The sequence below is a fragment of the Sapajus apella genome, unplaced genomic scaffold (assembly GCF_009761245.1).
Source record: "Sapajus apella isolate SASKATOON/1434 unplaced genomic scaffold, GSC_monkey_1.0 scaffold2, whole genome shotgun sequence".
In the NCBI taxonomy this organism is placed as follows: domain Eukaryota; kingdom Metazoa; phylum Chordata; class Mammalia; order Primates; family Cebidae; genus Sapajus; species Sapajus apella.
In genome coordinates, this window is record NW_022436942.1 from 51,504,862 (window position 1) to 51,518,456 (window position 13,595).

Here is a 13,595-nt window from a genome sequence, read left to right on the forward strand (position 1 = left end):
GTCTTGCTCTGTCACCCAAACTAAAGTGTAATAGTGCGATCCCAGCTCACTACAACCTCTGCCTCCCAGGTTCAAGTGATTCTCCTGCCTCAGCCTCCTGAGTAGCCGGGATTACTGGCACCTGCCACCATGCCTGGCTAATTTTTGTATTTAGCCCCATCTCTATTAAAAATACAAAAGTTATCTGGGCATGTTGGTGCACACCTGTGATCCTATCTACTCAGGAGACTGAGGCAGTGGAATCACTTGAACCTGGGAGGCGGTGGTTGCAGCAAACTGAGATCACACCATTGTTCTCCAGCCTGGGTGACAGAGTGAGACTCTGCCTCAAAATAAAAATGAAATAAAATAAAAATTTTAAAAGTGATGTTCTTAACATATGTGATAAGCAATGGCTGGCTCTATCACATTTAAACTTCAAGTTTGTAGGGTACAAAATAGACAATATAAAGGTGGCACAATAAAAATTCCCATCTATGATAACAGGGTGAGTCTCAAATGGCAATGTCTCCTAAGCAAGACCTGCCTGTGGACCCCAAGCTGAGCGCCAACAAAATGTTATACAACATATAAAGTACTACAAAATATGGTGTGGATAAATTTTAGAAACGGAACTAATATCTGAAGCTATTTTCTGAAATACGTTTGTGTGATTGTGAAACTAAAGTAATTCCATCTTGGATGCTAATCCACCATGTTGACTTCTGGTTAATCCCTGTTCCAGGAAGGCCTCTAAGATTTCTAGTTTTTTGACTGTTACAGTGAATCCTTCCCGTGTGTCAAAACAACCTTGACCATAAATCCTACCTTACCCAGACTCATACAGCATTCCTGTCTTTCCCTTGGAAGTCAACTTCAATTGTCCAACACAATCTTTCCCTGTTGTATATAAGCCCTGGGTCTGAGGGGTAATGGAATGGGGGTCCACCATCTCCCCTGTGGACATCTGAGGCTATGCCTTGTGTTTGTAAATCTCTGTTAAATGTTTCTTTCTGAGAATTGGTTATGCCAGGCTTTTTCTTCAGCCTCTCAACTTCCTCAGACTTTGGGGTAGTTTTGCATAGACCTACTCACCACAGAACAGTGGTCAGATGAAGTTATTCAGAGTGCAGTTTAGAGATGTCATCCCAGCATTGGTCAGAGCTTACATTTCTTTACATTTGTGGAGTTCAGTGTTTTTGAAAGTGTGTTTCTTGAAGCTCTGGAGTCCTCACAAGCTACCTCAGCAGATGGCGAAAAGCAAGCAATTGAGGCCCTGTGTTACCTTTGCATTAGCTGGTGCAGCTTTATTACACCCAGGGTGGAGTGCAGTGGTGCAATCTTGGCTCATTGCAGCCTCAACCTCCTGGTCTCAAATGATTCTCCCGCCTTGGCCTTCCACTGTGCTGGGACTACAGGTGTGAGCCACTGTGCTCAGCCTGACATTATTTTTTTTACACTGTACACTTCAGGCATGCTGAACTATGACACATTTCTGGGCTCATCATAGTCTCTCCCTTACTTCTGAACCATTATAAATGCTATTTCATATGCCTGGAATGTTCCCTACACTCATCCTACTGTTACCTGTCTAATTCCTACTCCCCTGCTAGTCTCACCTTGCCTCCCAAACTAAACTACATGGCCTATGTATACCTACGTTTGTGTACTCAACCCTGTAATTACAGGGAAGAAGAGACCTTGGGTCACACACTCAAAACACTCCGGGACATGTGACAAATTTGACAAAAATGTAAGGCACATCTTCCAACTACCTTCTCTTGTGCTTAATACACGCCCCTCAAACTTTCAATTATAATTGGCTTCCCATGTAGGTTTGTCTTTAAAGAGTAAATGCAGCCAGGTGCGATGGCTCACACTTGTAATCCTAGCATGTTGGGAGGCTGAGGCGGGTGGATTGCCTGAGCTCAGGAGTTCGAGACCAGTTTGGGGCACAGGGTGAAACCCCATCTCTAGTAAAAATACAAAAAATTAGCCAGGTGTGGTGGTGTGCACCTGTAATCCCAGCTACTTGGGAAGTTGAGACATGAGAATAACTTGAACCTGGAGGTGGAGGTTGCAGTGAGCTGAGATCACACCATTGCACTCCAGCCTGGGTGACAGAGCGAGACCCTGTCTCAAAAAAAAAAAAAAAGAGTAAATGCATGGGTCCTATTAATACAGCCTAACTCACATAAAAAATCTGTGGCCCATTGCAAATTAACACCATTTCAGCTTCTATAAGTTTGAATAATATGAGTCTGCCAAGAGAAGAATTGACTTTCAACACGCTGACAAAAATTCAAGTTTTGAACCTGCAGAGCAAAGATTCAGAGCTTGTACCACAGTGAATTTACCAATGTAAATGAGCTTCCTGAGCCTCTTGACAGCTGGCCAGCTGGCCTCCCTACATGATATAATTAGGATGATGGGCTGCATGCAATTTAGACTTACAGCATTCCCATTTCCCCTTAGAATTTGATAGAAATTCAATGGTAGAAGATTCCAGAGGCTAATTCTAATAGTACTATTGATTAAACTCATAGATTACTTAATGGTCTGAACATTTTTTTTTTTTTTTTTTTAGACAGAGTTTTGTCCTTGATGCCCAGGTTGGAGTGCAATGGCACGATCTTGGCTCACCGCAACCTCCACCTCCTGGGTTCAGGCAATTCTCCTGCCTCAGCCTCCTGAGTAGCTGGGATTACAGGCACACGCCACCATGCCCAGCTGAATTTTTGTATTTTTAGTAGAGACAGGGTTTCACCATGTTGACCAGGATGGTCTCGATCTGTTAACCTCATGATCCACCCGCCTCGGCCTCCCAAAGTGCTGGGATTACAGGCATGAGCCACCACGCCCGGCCTTGGTCTGAACATTTAAAGTAATGCAGTAAGGACTCAAATAAACGGTTTTTGTGAAATACAAATCTGAAAATGTCTTGCTAGCATATAGTAGGCAGCATCAGGAAAGAATAGAGATGGTAAAGTACTCTTGTTAACATAAATATTATTACTAGTTACATTATTATTTTATAAAAATATATTCTGGTGAAAAACGTAGATAAATGCACAACCTTTCCTCTTACCTGTAGCTATTTTTTCCTAGAAATTTTTTTTTTAAGAGAGAAAAACGTACTTGATAACTCAGGGAAATCATCCCTTATTTATGTCATTGATATCAAATGAAATTTAATATCAAAATTTGGAAGATAACATAAAAAACACAATACACTTTTTTTTGAAACAAAGTCTCACTCTGTCACCCAGGCTGGAGTACAATGGTGGAATCTCAGCTCACTGCAACCTCTGCCTCCCGGGTTCAAGCAATTCTTCTGCCTCAGCCTCCTGAGTTGCTGGGATTACAGACACATGACCACACTCAGCTAATTCTTTTGTATTTTTAGTAGAGACAGGATTTCACCATGTTGGCCAGGCTGGTCTCAAACTCCTAACCTCGTGATCCACCCACCTCAGCCTCCCAAAATGATGGGATTACAGGCATGAGCCACCACATTCGGCCAAATATACCTTTTTAAAACATTTTCAGGACAATACTTGTTATGACTTGGTTGGCTAAAAATGGGATCGAAAAATACATTTTTTGATGTATTTTGGTTAATATACAAAATGGACAATTAGATGACAAAGCAACACACAAATTAACCTGGGAAGAAAATTGTAATTTATTGATTGGATATACCTTGTTCTTTGGCTGTACCTTGTTCTTTGTATCATAATTTCAGGAATATGAAGCTAGTGGGCAAGTCAGCTGGTGAAAAACAAAATGCCTTTTCTTTTTCTTCCAAATAGCTGTATTTAAATAGAGACAGGATTTCTCTATGTTGCCAAGGTTGATCTCAAACTCCTGGCTTCAAGTGATTCTTTTGTCTTTCCAAAATGCTGAGATTGCAGGATGAACCACCATGCCATTGTTTAAAATGCTTGTAAACAATTATCCCTGACTAGACATGGTGGCTCACACCTGTAATCCCAACACCTTGGGAGGCCAAGGCAGGAGGATACCTTGAGCCCAGGAGTTAAAGACCAGTGGGGCAACAAAAGCCATGATCATGCCACTAAACTCCAGCCTGGGCAACAGAGTGAGACCTTGTCTGAAACAAAACAAAACAAAAAAATGATAAAGGGCATGTTGGCTTATGCCTATAATCCCAGAGCTTTGGGAGGCTGAGGAAGGATGATTGCTTAGGCCCAGGAGTTCAAGATCAGCCTAGGCAACATGGTGAGACCACATCTTCATACTCACACAAAAATTAGCCAGACATGGTGACATGAACCTGTAGTCTCAGGTACTCTTGAAGCCGAGTGGGGAGCATCACTTCAGCCAGGTAGATTGAGTCTGCAGTGAGCTGAGATCATGCCACTGTACTCCAGCCTGGGCAACAGAGCAGGACCCTGTATCAAAACAAACCTCAAACAAAAAGCAATTACCGCTGGCATGGATGCAAGATGGTGGGGGAGTACAGAATGTGACTGAAGTCACGTACTCATGTCTCTCTGGGCCTGGCACCTTTTGCAGACCTCGCATTGGTCAGACTGCTCTGAGCTATATTTTTTTGCTCAGTGCACTCAAGAAACTGTGCTATATATGTTGTTACTGCATAAGATGGTGGGAAGAAATGTAAAGCTAATAAATAATTTCTTTTTTTTTAATGAGAAGTGACAAAAACCTTTAAGCCCTTTCGCATACTGAAGAAATAGTCTGAAATAGCATATATTGTAATTTTAAGTAGAAAAGTTAGGGGTATTGAAATTGCCTTTGCAAAATTATGAAAGAGATCTGACCTAACTGACTCCATCTTATTCATAATCTCCAAACTACCCTTCTTCATTACTGGGTGCAGGCCAAACTAACTTTGGGAGGAATTTAATTTATAGTTTAACTTTGAAACAAAGATGATAACAGCAGTTTCCCGAAACAAACCCTCTTCTTGCCAGCGGGACCAGACTGCCTTTGTTAAGATTAACATATTAACCACAAGATTAGAAGTTATGGTTTAGGAGTCATACAACCAGAAGCCACAAGATTTCAAGCTTCTGCAGTTGCTCCTAGGGATAAGATTACTATTGTAAAACCTAAGATTGGTGCTCAAGTTATTTTTTAGAACCTGAATTACAGTGCATCAGCTGGCGTCACCTGATTAATCAGCACTCTCTACTCCCTGGCCCCCTACCCCCCAAACTATTTTTTTTAAAATGCAGTCTGAATTTTTGGGGAGACTGATTTCAGTACTAAAACTCTCGTCTTTCATTCAGCTCACTCTGTGTGGATTAAACTCTTTCTCTATTCCAATTCCCCTGTCATGATAAATTATCTCTGCTTGGGCACTGGGTAAGGAGTGGTATTGGGCAGTCACAGTATTGTTAGGTAAATAAATACATATGTCCAAGAATTTGAGTCCAACCTGGGCAACATGATGAAATTCTGTCTGTCCAACAAATACCAAATAAATCAGCTCAGCATGTTGGCCCATCCCTGTAGTCCCAGCTACTCAGGAGGCTGAGGTGGGAAGATTGCTTGAGCCCATGAGGCGGAGGTAGCAGTCAGCTGTGATGGGAGCCACTGCATTACAGCCTGGATGATGGAGTGAGTCTCTGTCTCAAGAAACAAAAACAATATGTATTTGTCCCTCCATACTGACAATCTTGCTAAATTTTAAATACTGTAAGGGAGAGTAGATTACAGGGATCTATTGTACCTTTCACTCTGGCTTAAAAAGTTGAAAACACTTGGAAAGACCCAGCCATTTTTAAAAGCTGAAGACATGCAGAACCACCAAGTCATTTTCCCTCCCTCCTTCCTTCCTTTCTTCCTTCCTTCCTTTATTTTTCTCTCTCTTTTTCAATGGAGTCTTGCTCTGTCACCCAGGCTGGAGCGCAATGGCATGATCTTGGCTCACTGCAACCTCCACCTCCTGGATTCAAGTAATTCTCATGACCCAGTCTTCTGAGTAACTGGGATTACAGGTGCCTGCCACCACACCTGGCTTATTTTTTTGTATTTTTAGTAGAGACTGGGTTTCACCATGTTGGTCAGGCTGGTCTCGATCTCCTGACCTGGTGATCCACCCACCTCGGCCTCCCAAAATGCTGGGATTACAGGTGTTGAACCACCACACCTGGCCAGAACCACCAAGTCATTTTTCAAGTTTGCATAGTAGCTCCTGACCTCTAGTGGGAAGTTGGCTTGAATAACTATTCCTACAGTTTAGAGGGAGCCATATCTATTTTTGTTTTGTTTCATTTTATTGAATTTTTATTGTTGTGGTTTGTTTCCATTGTTTGAAGAATTAATAACTACTAAAATTTGGTGTAAGTATAAATCCCCTGATATTTTTCTGGCTTGTTTCTGTTGTTTGAAGAATTAATGACTACTAAAATTTGGTATAAGTGTAAATCCTCTAAAGAAATGCTTGCCCGATCTTTTCTTTACATTTTAACTTGCTTACTCAAGCAACTCAAACAACGGTTCATTTAGGAAGTTTTTTTGGGGCATGTGTGTGTGTGTGAGTGTGTATGTGTGTGTGTGTGTGCGCGCGCGCGTGTTCCATGCAAAAGAAGTATCATTTGCTGAAACCTGGGTTTCAACAAATAAAATAAAGGTAAAATTTGATAAAATACAAGACTCTCTTGGTGGATAAAAATTAATCAATTTTGACTTTAAAGAAGTTTTGGTAAGAATGTTTCAATATTGAGTAACATTATTCTATTGAACTTTGCAAACAGTGTTTATGATTTCTAAAGTAATTTATGCAAAGATAGGAAGTTGCATTGGTTACTTACTTGCTCTGTGTTACTTTATATATTGTAACGTTTCATTGGAAGATAAAAATAACTAAACAGAAAGTTTGTAACTAACATTGAGTGAGCATTTAGTAACATTGTCCTAAGTTTCTTAGATATTTCATTTATTCCTCATAACAATCCTGTGAGGTAGAAAGTAATGAGGTTTAAAAAGATTAAATAACTGGCCCAAACCAATAAGTGATTGAGCAAACATTTGAAACCAGACAACCTGACTCATGGGTCTGCAGTGACACTTAAATATCTAGTGTGCTGGTTAAACTAGTAAAGAGGCAATATTATTCTATTAATTACATAATAAAACATTATTAAATGTTTTATTTATTTATCTACATATTTTAAAAAACATTCTCATAAGCTTTCATCACGTATAACTCTATGGTCTTCATACTTTTCATTTCTAATGCCTAACAGTAATGTAGAAAATCAATCCACAAGGAAGTTTAGTTTTTAATCTCTACTCATTTAAAAATATATATATATTTTAGGTTTTTGTTTGTTCATCAGTAAAAAATATATAACAAATTAGAAGCACATGAAGTGCATTCTATATGTCATAGTATAATTTTTTTTTCTTTTTTCTTTTTGAGACAGTCTTGCTCTGTCACCCAGGCTGGAGTGCAGTGGCACAATCTCGGCTCGCTGCAACCTCCACCTCCCGGGTTCAAGTGATTCTCCACCTCAGCCTCCCGAGTAGCTGGGACTACAGGTGCCCACCACTACACCCAACTAATTTATTTTGTATTTTTTAGTAGAGACGGGGCTTCACCATGTTGGCCCAGGCCGGTGCCAAACTCCTGACCTCAAATGATCCTCCTGCCTCAGCCTCCCAAAGTGCTGGGATTACAGGCATAAACCACCATGCCTGGCCCATTGTATAATTTTTAAAAAGCTGAAAGCATGGCTCTCATAGTACATATATCAAGAGTTGGCTGAGCTTGCTGGCTCACATCTGTAATCCCAACACTTTGGGAGGCCGAGACAGGAGGACTGCTTGAGCCCAGGTATTTAAGAGCAGCCTGGGCAACATAGTGAGACCTCATCTGCATGAAAAAAAAAAAAAAAAAAAAAAAAAACTTAGCCAGCTGTGGTGGAATGTGCCTGGGGTCCCAGCTACTCAGGAGGCTGAGGCAGAAGGATCTCTTGAGCCCAGGAGGTCAAAGCTGGCAGTGAGCCATGATTGTTCCAGTGCATTCTAGCAGCCTGGCTGACACAGTGGGCTCCTGTCTCAAAAAAACAAAACAAAACAAAACAAACAAAAAGGACAAAAACAAAGTCAAAGAGCTCATAGAGAAGAGAGGCAGAAACAGTAGAAAGCCAGTTCAAAGGGGCATAGGACGGATAGTCACTGAAAGAAAAAACAAATGCTGGGCCGGGCGCGGTGGCTCACACCTGTAATCCCAGCACTTTGGGAGGCCGAGGAGGGTGGATCATGAGGTCAAGAGATCGAGACCATCCTGGTCAACATGGTGAAACCCCGTCTCTACTAAAAATACAAAAAAATTAGCTGGGCATGGTGGCGCGTGCCTGTAATCCCAGCTACTCAGGAGGCTGAGGCAGGAGAATTGCCTGAACCCAGGAGGCAGAGGTTGCGGTGAGCCGAGATCGCGCCATTGCACTCCAGCCTGGGTAACAAGAGCGAAACTCTGTCTCAAAAAAACAAAACAAAACAAAACAAAAAAACAAATGCTATGCTGATTACTAAATTACATAAAAACTGGTTAGTGCCCCATAGGGTAATAAAACTGCTGTCGGATTGTAGTCTCTTTACCAGCCTCAAATCTCCTGCATCTCTATGGGACAAAAGTTATTTGCACTAATATTACACAATGATTTTTTTTTAAATCACTATCTGGTTTTCTACAATTTACTTTCTGCTCTTAGTCATCTTTACCAATTATCACTGTTTATTATATTGCATATCTTACATATTTACCTTGTTTACTGTCTTCTCCATTAGAACATTTTCCCACTTTTGTGCACTGCTGTATCCCCTATGCCTAGAACACTGCCTAGCACATAGTGTGCACTTAAAAGTATGTGTGGAATAAATAAAGGTGAATTTTTTTAAAATGCAGATCAATTTGCCTTTAAAACACATGCTATTTTTTTTTTTAATTTTACCTGTTTCTTTTTTGACAAGGTCTCAATCTTTTGCCCAGGCTGGAATGCAGTGGCATGATCTTGGCTTGCTGCTGCCTTGCTCTGGGGCTCAAGTGATCCTCCTGCCTCAGTTTTCTGAATAGCTGGGACTACAGGTGCATGCCACCATGCCTAGCTAATTTTTCTTATTTTGGGTAGAGACAGGGTTTTAACATGTTGCCTAGGTTGATCTTGGCCTTCTGGGCTCAAGTGATTCACCTGCCTCGGCCTCCCAAAGTGCTGGTATTATAGATGTGAGCCACTGCACCAGACCTCACAGTTATTTAAAAAGAAAAAAATGGCGAAAATGTAAACAACCCCAAAGTACATTTAAATGTAAATTAAATCAGTTCTATGAAGGATACCCAAGCCCTCATATTGGTGATTGAACAGAGAAAAGCTTCTGTTTACCAATTTGTGGAGAAATGAATAGAAATGACATGCGATGATTTAATAAAACATGGAGAACCTGGAGAAAACCTACTAACCCCTCATTCTAAAGGTGAAGTGGGAAGGATACAACTTGGGTATGTAGGGCAGAAAAAAATTTTTTTTCATCTATTCTTTCTCATTGTGTGGGTCCCTGCAAATTAGACTGACAAAAGACAGATGAGGCCAGGCATGTTGGCTCACGCCTGTAATCCCAGCACTTTGGGGGTCCAAGGCAGGTGGATCACCTGAGGTCAGGAGTTTGTGTGACCAACATCGCAAAAACCCATCTCTACTAAAAATACAAAAAATAGCCATGTAGGGGGGGGCAGGTACCTCTTATCCCACCTACTCGGGAGGCTGAGGCAGGAGAATTGCTTGAAGGAAGGAGGTGGAGGTTGCAGTGAGCCGAGATCACACCATTGCACTCCAGCCTGGGCAACAGGAGTGAAACTCCATCTCAAAAAAAAAAAAAAAAAAAAAAATTAACAGGAGGAAAGACATACACATTTTATTTCATTTTAATTTTAACAAACAGAGGCGCTTTTTGTTCTTTGAAGAGATGAGGGTCTCACTATGTTGCCCAGGCTGCTCTTGGACCCCTGGGCCAACAGAAAAGGATTTTAGGCTTCCAAGGGCAGATGGTGGGAAGGTAAATATACAGGAGGAGAAACTACTGGAGTAAGGTTGATTTGTGCAGGTTCACTTTAGTACTGACAACCTACAGAATGCGAGAAAACGTTTGCAATCTATCCATCTGACAAAGGTCTAATATCCAGAGTCTACAGGGAACTTAAACAAATTTACAAGAAAAAAAAAATTCAGAAGTGGGCAGATGACACAAACAGACACCTTTTGTGGGAAGTAGAAAATTTCCTTTTCAAAGTTTCCTTTCTTGTTTAAGAAAAATTCATAAGTATTAGAAATAATAGCTTGTTTTAAACACTTCAAAAGCCTTCTTGCCTTTTTCCTAGAAGCTCTAGCCTATGTAGCTCTTAGACATGCTTACAGGCATGTAGTACACTCTATGTCCTTGTACTTTAACCAAAATATCTGTGCTGGACATGCTCACAAGCATGTCCCAGCTCTCCATTGCTTTTACCTGTTTAGAAAGTTTTAAGTTGTTAGCCAATCGTGTTTTAGTTTAGATTGTGAGGTCTGGCTCCAGCCAATGGAGATCAAACACAACAGTATGGACAACCCCAAATATGTAAGAAATAAATATGTCTGCTTTCCTTTGTTCGTTGTACTCTCATGGCAAGATTGCTAGTGGAAGTACCCTTTCTGCAGGAAGTAGAAAGAATTGCTTTGCTGAGAGATCCTTTGTCCCAGTACTAATTTTTCTTTGCAGCACCAAAAGAAAAATGTTATACATAACACTTCTCAAAAGAAGGCATTCAAGCAGCCAACAAATATATGGGGAAAAAAAGCTCAACATCACCAATCATTAGAGAAATGCAAATCAAAATCACAATGAGATACCATCTCACACCAGTCAGAATGGCAATTATTAAAAAGTCAAGAAACATGGCAAGATCCATGTTGGTGTTGATATGAGCATGCACAAATCAACGTTGCTCCATTAATTTCTCCTCCTATGTATTTACCTTCCCTCCACTGCCAGCTAAGTTTTTTATTGTTATTATTTATTTATTTATTTATTTATTTATTTTGAGATGGAGACTCACTCTGTCACCCAGGCTGAAGTGAGTGGTGCAATCTCAGCTCACTGCAACCTTCACCTCTGGGTTCAGGTGATTCTCCTGCTTCAGCCTCTTAAGTAGCTGAGACTACAGGTGTGCACCACCACCACTGGCTAATTTTTGTATTTTTAGTAGACATGGGGTTTCAACATGTTGGCCAGGCTGGTCTCAAACTCCTGACCTTGTGACCCACCCACTTTGGCCTCCCAAAGTGCTGGGATTACAGGCGTGAGCCACCACACCTGGCCCAGTTTTTAATTTTTTTATTGAGACAGTGTCTCTATTTTGCCCAGACTGGTCTTGAACTCCTGGACTCAAGCGATTTGCCTGCTTCACCCTCCCAAAGTGCCGGGATTACAGGTGTGAGTCACCATGCCCAGCTACTCTTCATGGCCTCTTTATGCAAGAGGTGATTTATGGTGATCATCATTTCTCAGGAGTTCTGCTTTTAGTCAGATAAGGGACGTGCTGGAAATGATTTTTTATATCTGTTGGAATCTTAAATTCCTTCAGGTCAAAATAATTCTACACCAAAGTGGTCATTTGGGGGTGCCATATTTTGATCTCCTATTCAGCGAATCATACTAATTGATTTTCTAATGTTGAACCAATCCTGCATCCCAGCAATAAATCCAAGTTGTCAAAGCTGCATGGCCTTTTGCTATGTCTTATTATTTTCTGTTTAACCATTGTTTTGATTTTGGCATCTATATTCACAAGTGAGAGGGCCTAAAAATTGCATTTCTTATATTGAACTTGTCTGATATTGGACAAGTTCAAGAAAGTTGTCAAGAAAAAAACCTGGCCAGGCGCAGTGGCTCAGCCTGTAATCCCAGAACTTTGGGAGGCTGAGGTGCATGGATCACTTGAGGCCACGAGTTCGAGACCAGCTTGGCCAACATGGTAAAACCCCGTCTCTAATATCTTCAAAAATAAAAATAAAAAATAAATAAAAATTTTAAAACCCCTTAAAATTGATTGGGGATGGGAATGGGGGTTCATGCCTATAATCCCAGCTGTTTGGGAGGCCAAGGCAGGCAGATCACCCAAGGTCAGAAGTTCAGGACCCTCCTGGACAACATGGCAAAACCCCCTCTCTACTGAAAATACAAAAATTAGCTGGGTATGGTGGCACACACCTGTAGTCCCAGCTACTCCAAAGTCTGAAGCAGGAGAATCACTTGAACCCGGGAGGCAGATGTTGCAGTGAGCCGAGATCAGCCTAAGTAAGAGTGAGAATCCATCTCAAAAACAAAAAAGAGAAAGAAAGAAAATTGGTTGGGAACTGTTTTTCCTCCCCTCTCTCATTCTCTGTTCCTTGGTAGTGTGGTAGTGGCCAGATGCAGTGGCTCATGTCTGTAATCCCAGCAGCTTGAGAGGTCAAGATAGGTGGATCACTTGACTCCAGGAGTTCAAGACCAGCCTAGGCAACATGGTGAGGTCCTGTCTATACACACTTTTTTTTTTTTTTTTAGACGGGGTCTTGCTCTGTCACCAGGCTTGAGTGCAGTGACTTGATCTTAACTCACTGCAACATCCACCTCCCCGGTTCAAGTGATTCTCCTGCCTCAGCCCCCCAAGCAGCTGGGATTATAGGCACGTGCCACCACGCCCAGCTAATTTTGTTTATTTTTAGTAGAGGTGGGGTTTCACCATGTTGGCAAGGCTGGGCTTAAACTCCTGACCTCAGGTGATCCACCTGCCTTAGCCTCCCAAAGTTCTGGGATTACAGGTGTGAGCTACTGCGCCTGGCCCTATTTATTTTTTGAGACAGAGTCTCATTCTGTCACCCATGCTGGAGTTCAGTGGCAAGATCACAGCTCACCACAGCCTTCATCTCCCCATCTCAGGCAATCCTCCCACCTCAGCCTCCTGAGTGGCTGGGACTACAGGCACTCATAACCAAACCCAGCTAATTTATGTTTTTTTGTTTTGTTTTGTTTTGTTTTTTTGGTAGAGAAACAGTTCTGCCATGTTGCCCAGGCTGGTCTCGAACTCCTTGGCTCAAGCAGTCCTCCTGCCTCCGCCTCCCAAAATGCTGGGATTACAGGCATGAGCAATTCTTTATTTTTCTCTCCTATTTTTTATTTTTAACTTTGCATTCTGGCCTACTTGACCATTATCTTTTCCCTAGATGACTATAGTATCTTCCTCTCTAAATCATTGTTTGGCTGGGTACAGTGGTTCATGCCTGTAATCCAACCACTTTGGGAGGCTGAGGAGGAGGATTATTTGAGCCCAGGGGTTCAAAACCAGCCTGGCAACAAAGTGAGACCCTGAAAGAAAGAGAGAAAGAAAAGAGAGGGAGGGGAGGGAGGAAGGGAGGGAAGGAAGGAGAAAGGGAGGGAAGCAGGGAGGAAGGAAGGTAGGTAGGCAGGCAAAGAGAGAGAGAGAGAGAAAGAGAGAGAGAGAAAGGAAGGAAGGAAAAGAAAAAAGAAAGAAAGAAAAGAAAAAGAAAGAAAGAAAGAAAGAAACAGAGAAAGAGAGAAAGAAAAAAGAAAGAAAGAAGGAAAGAAAG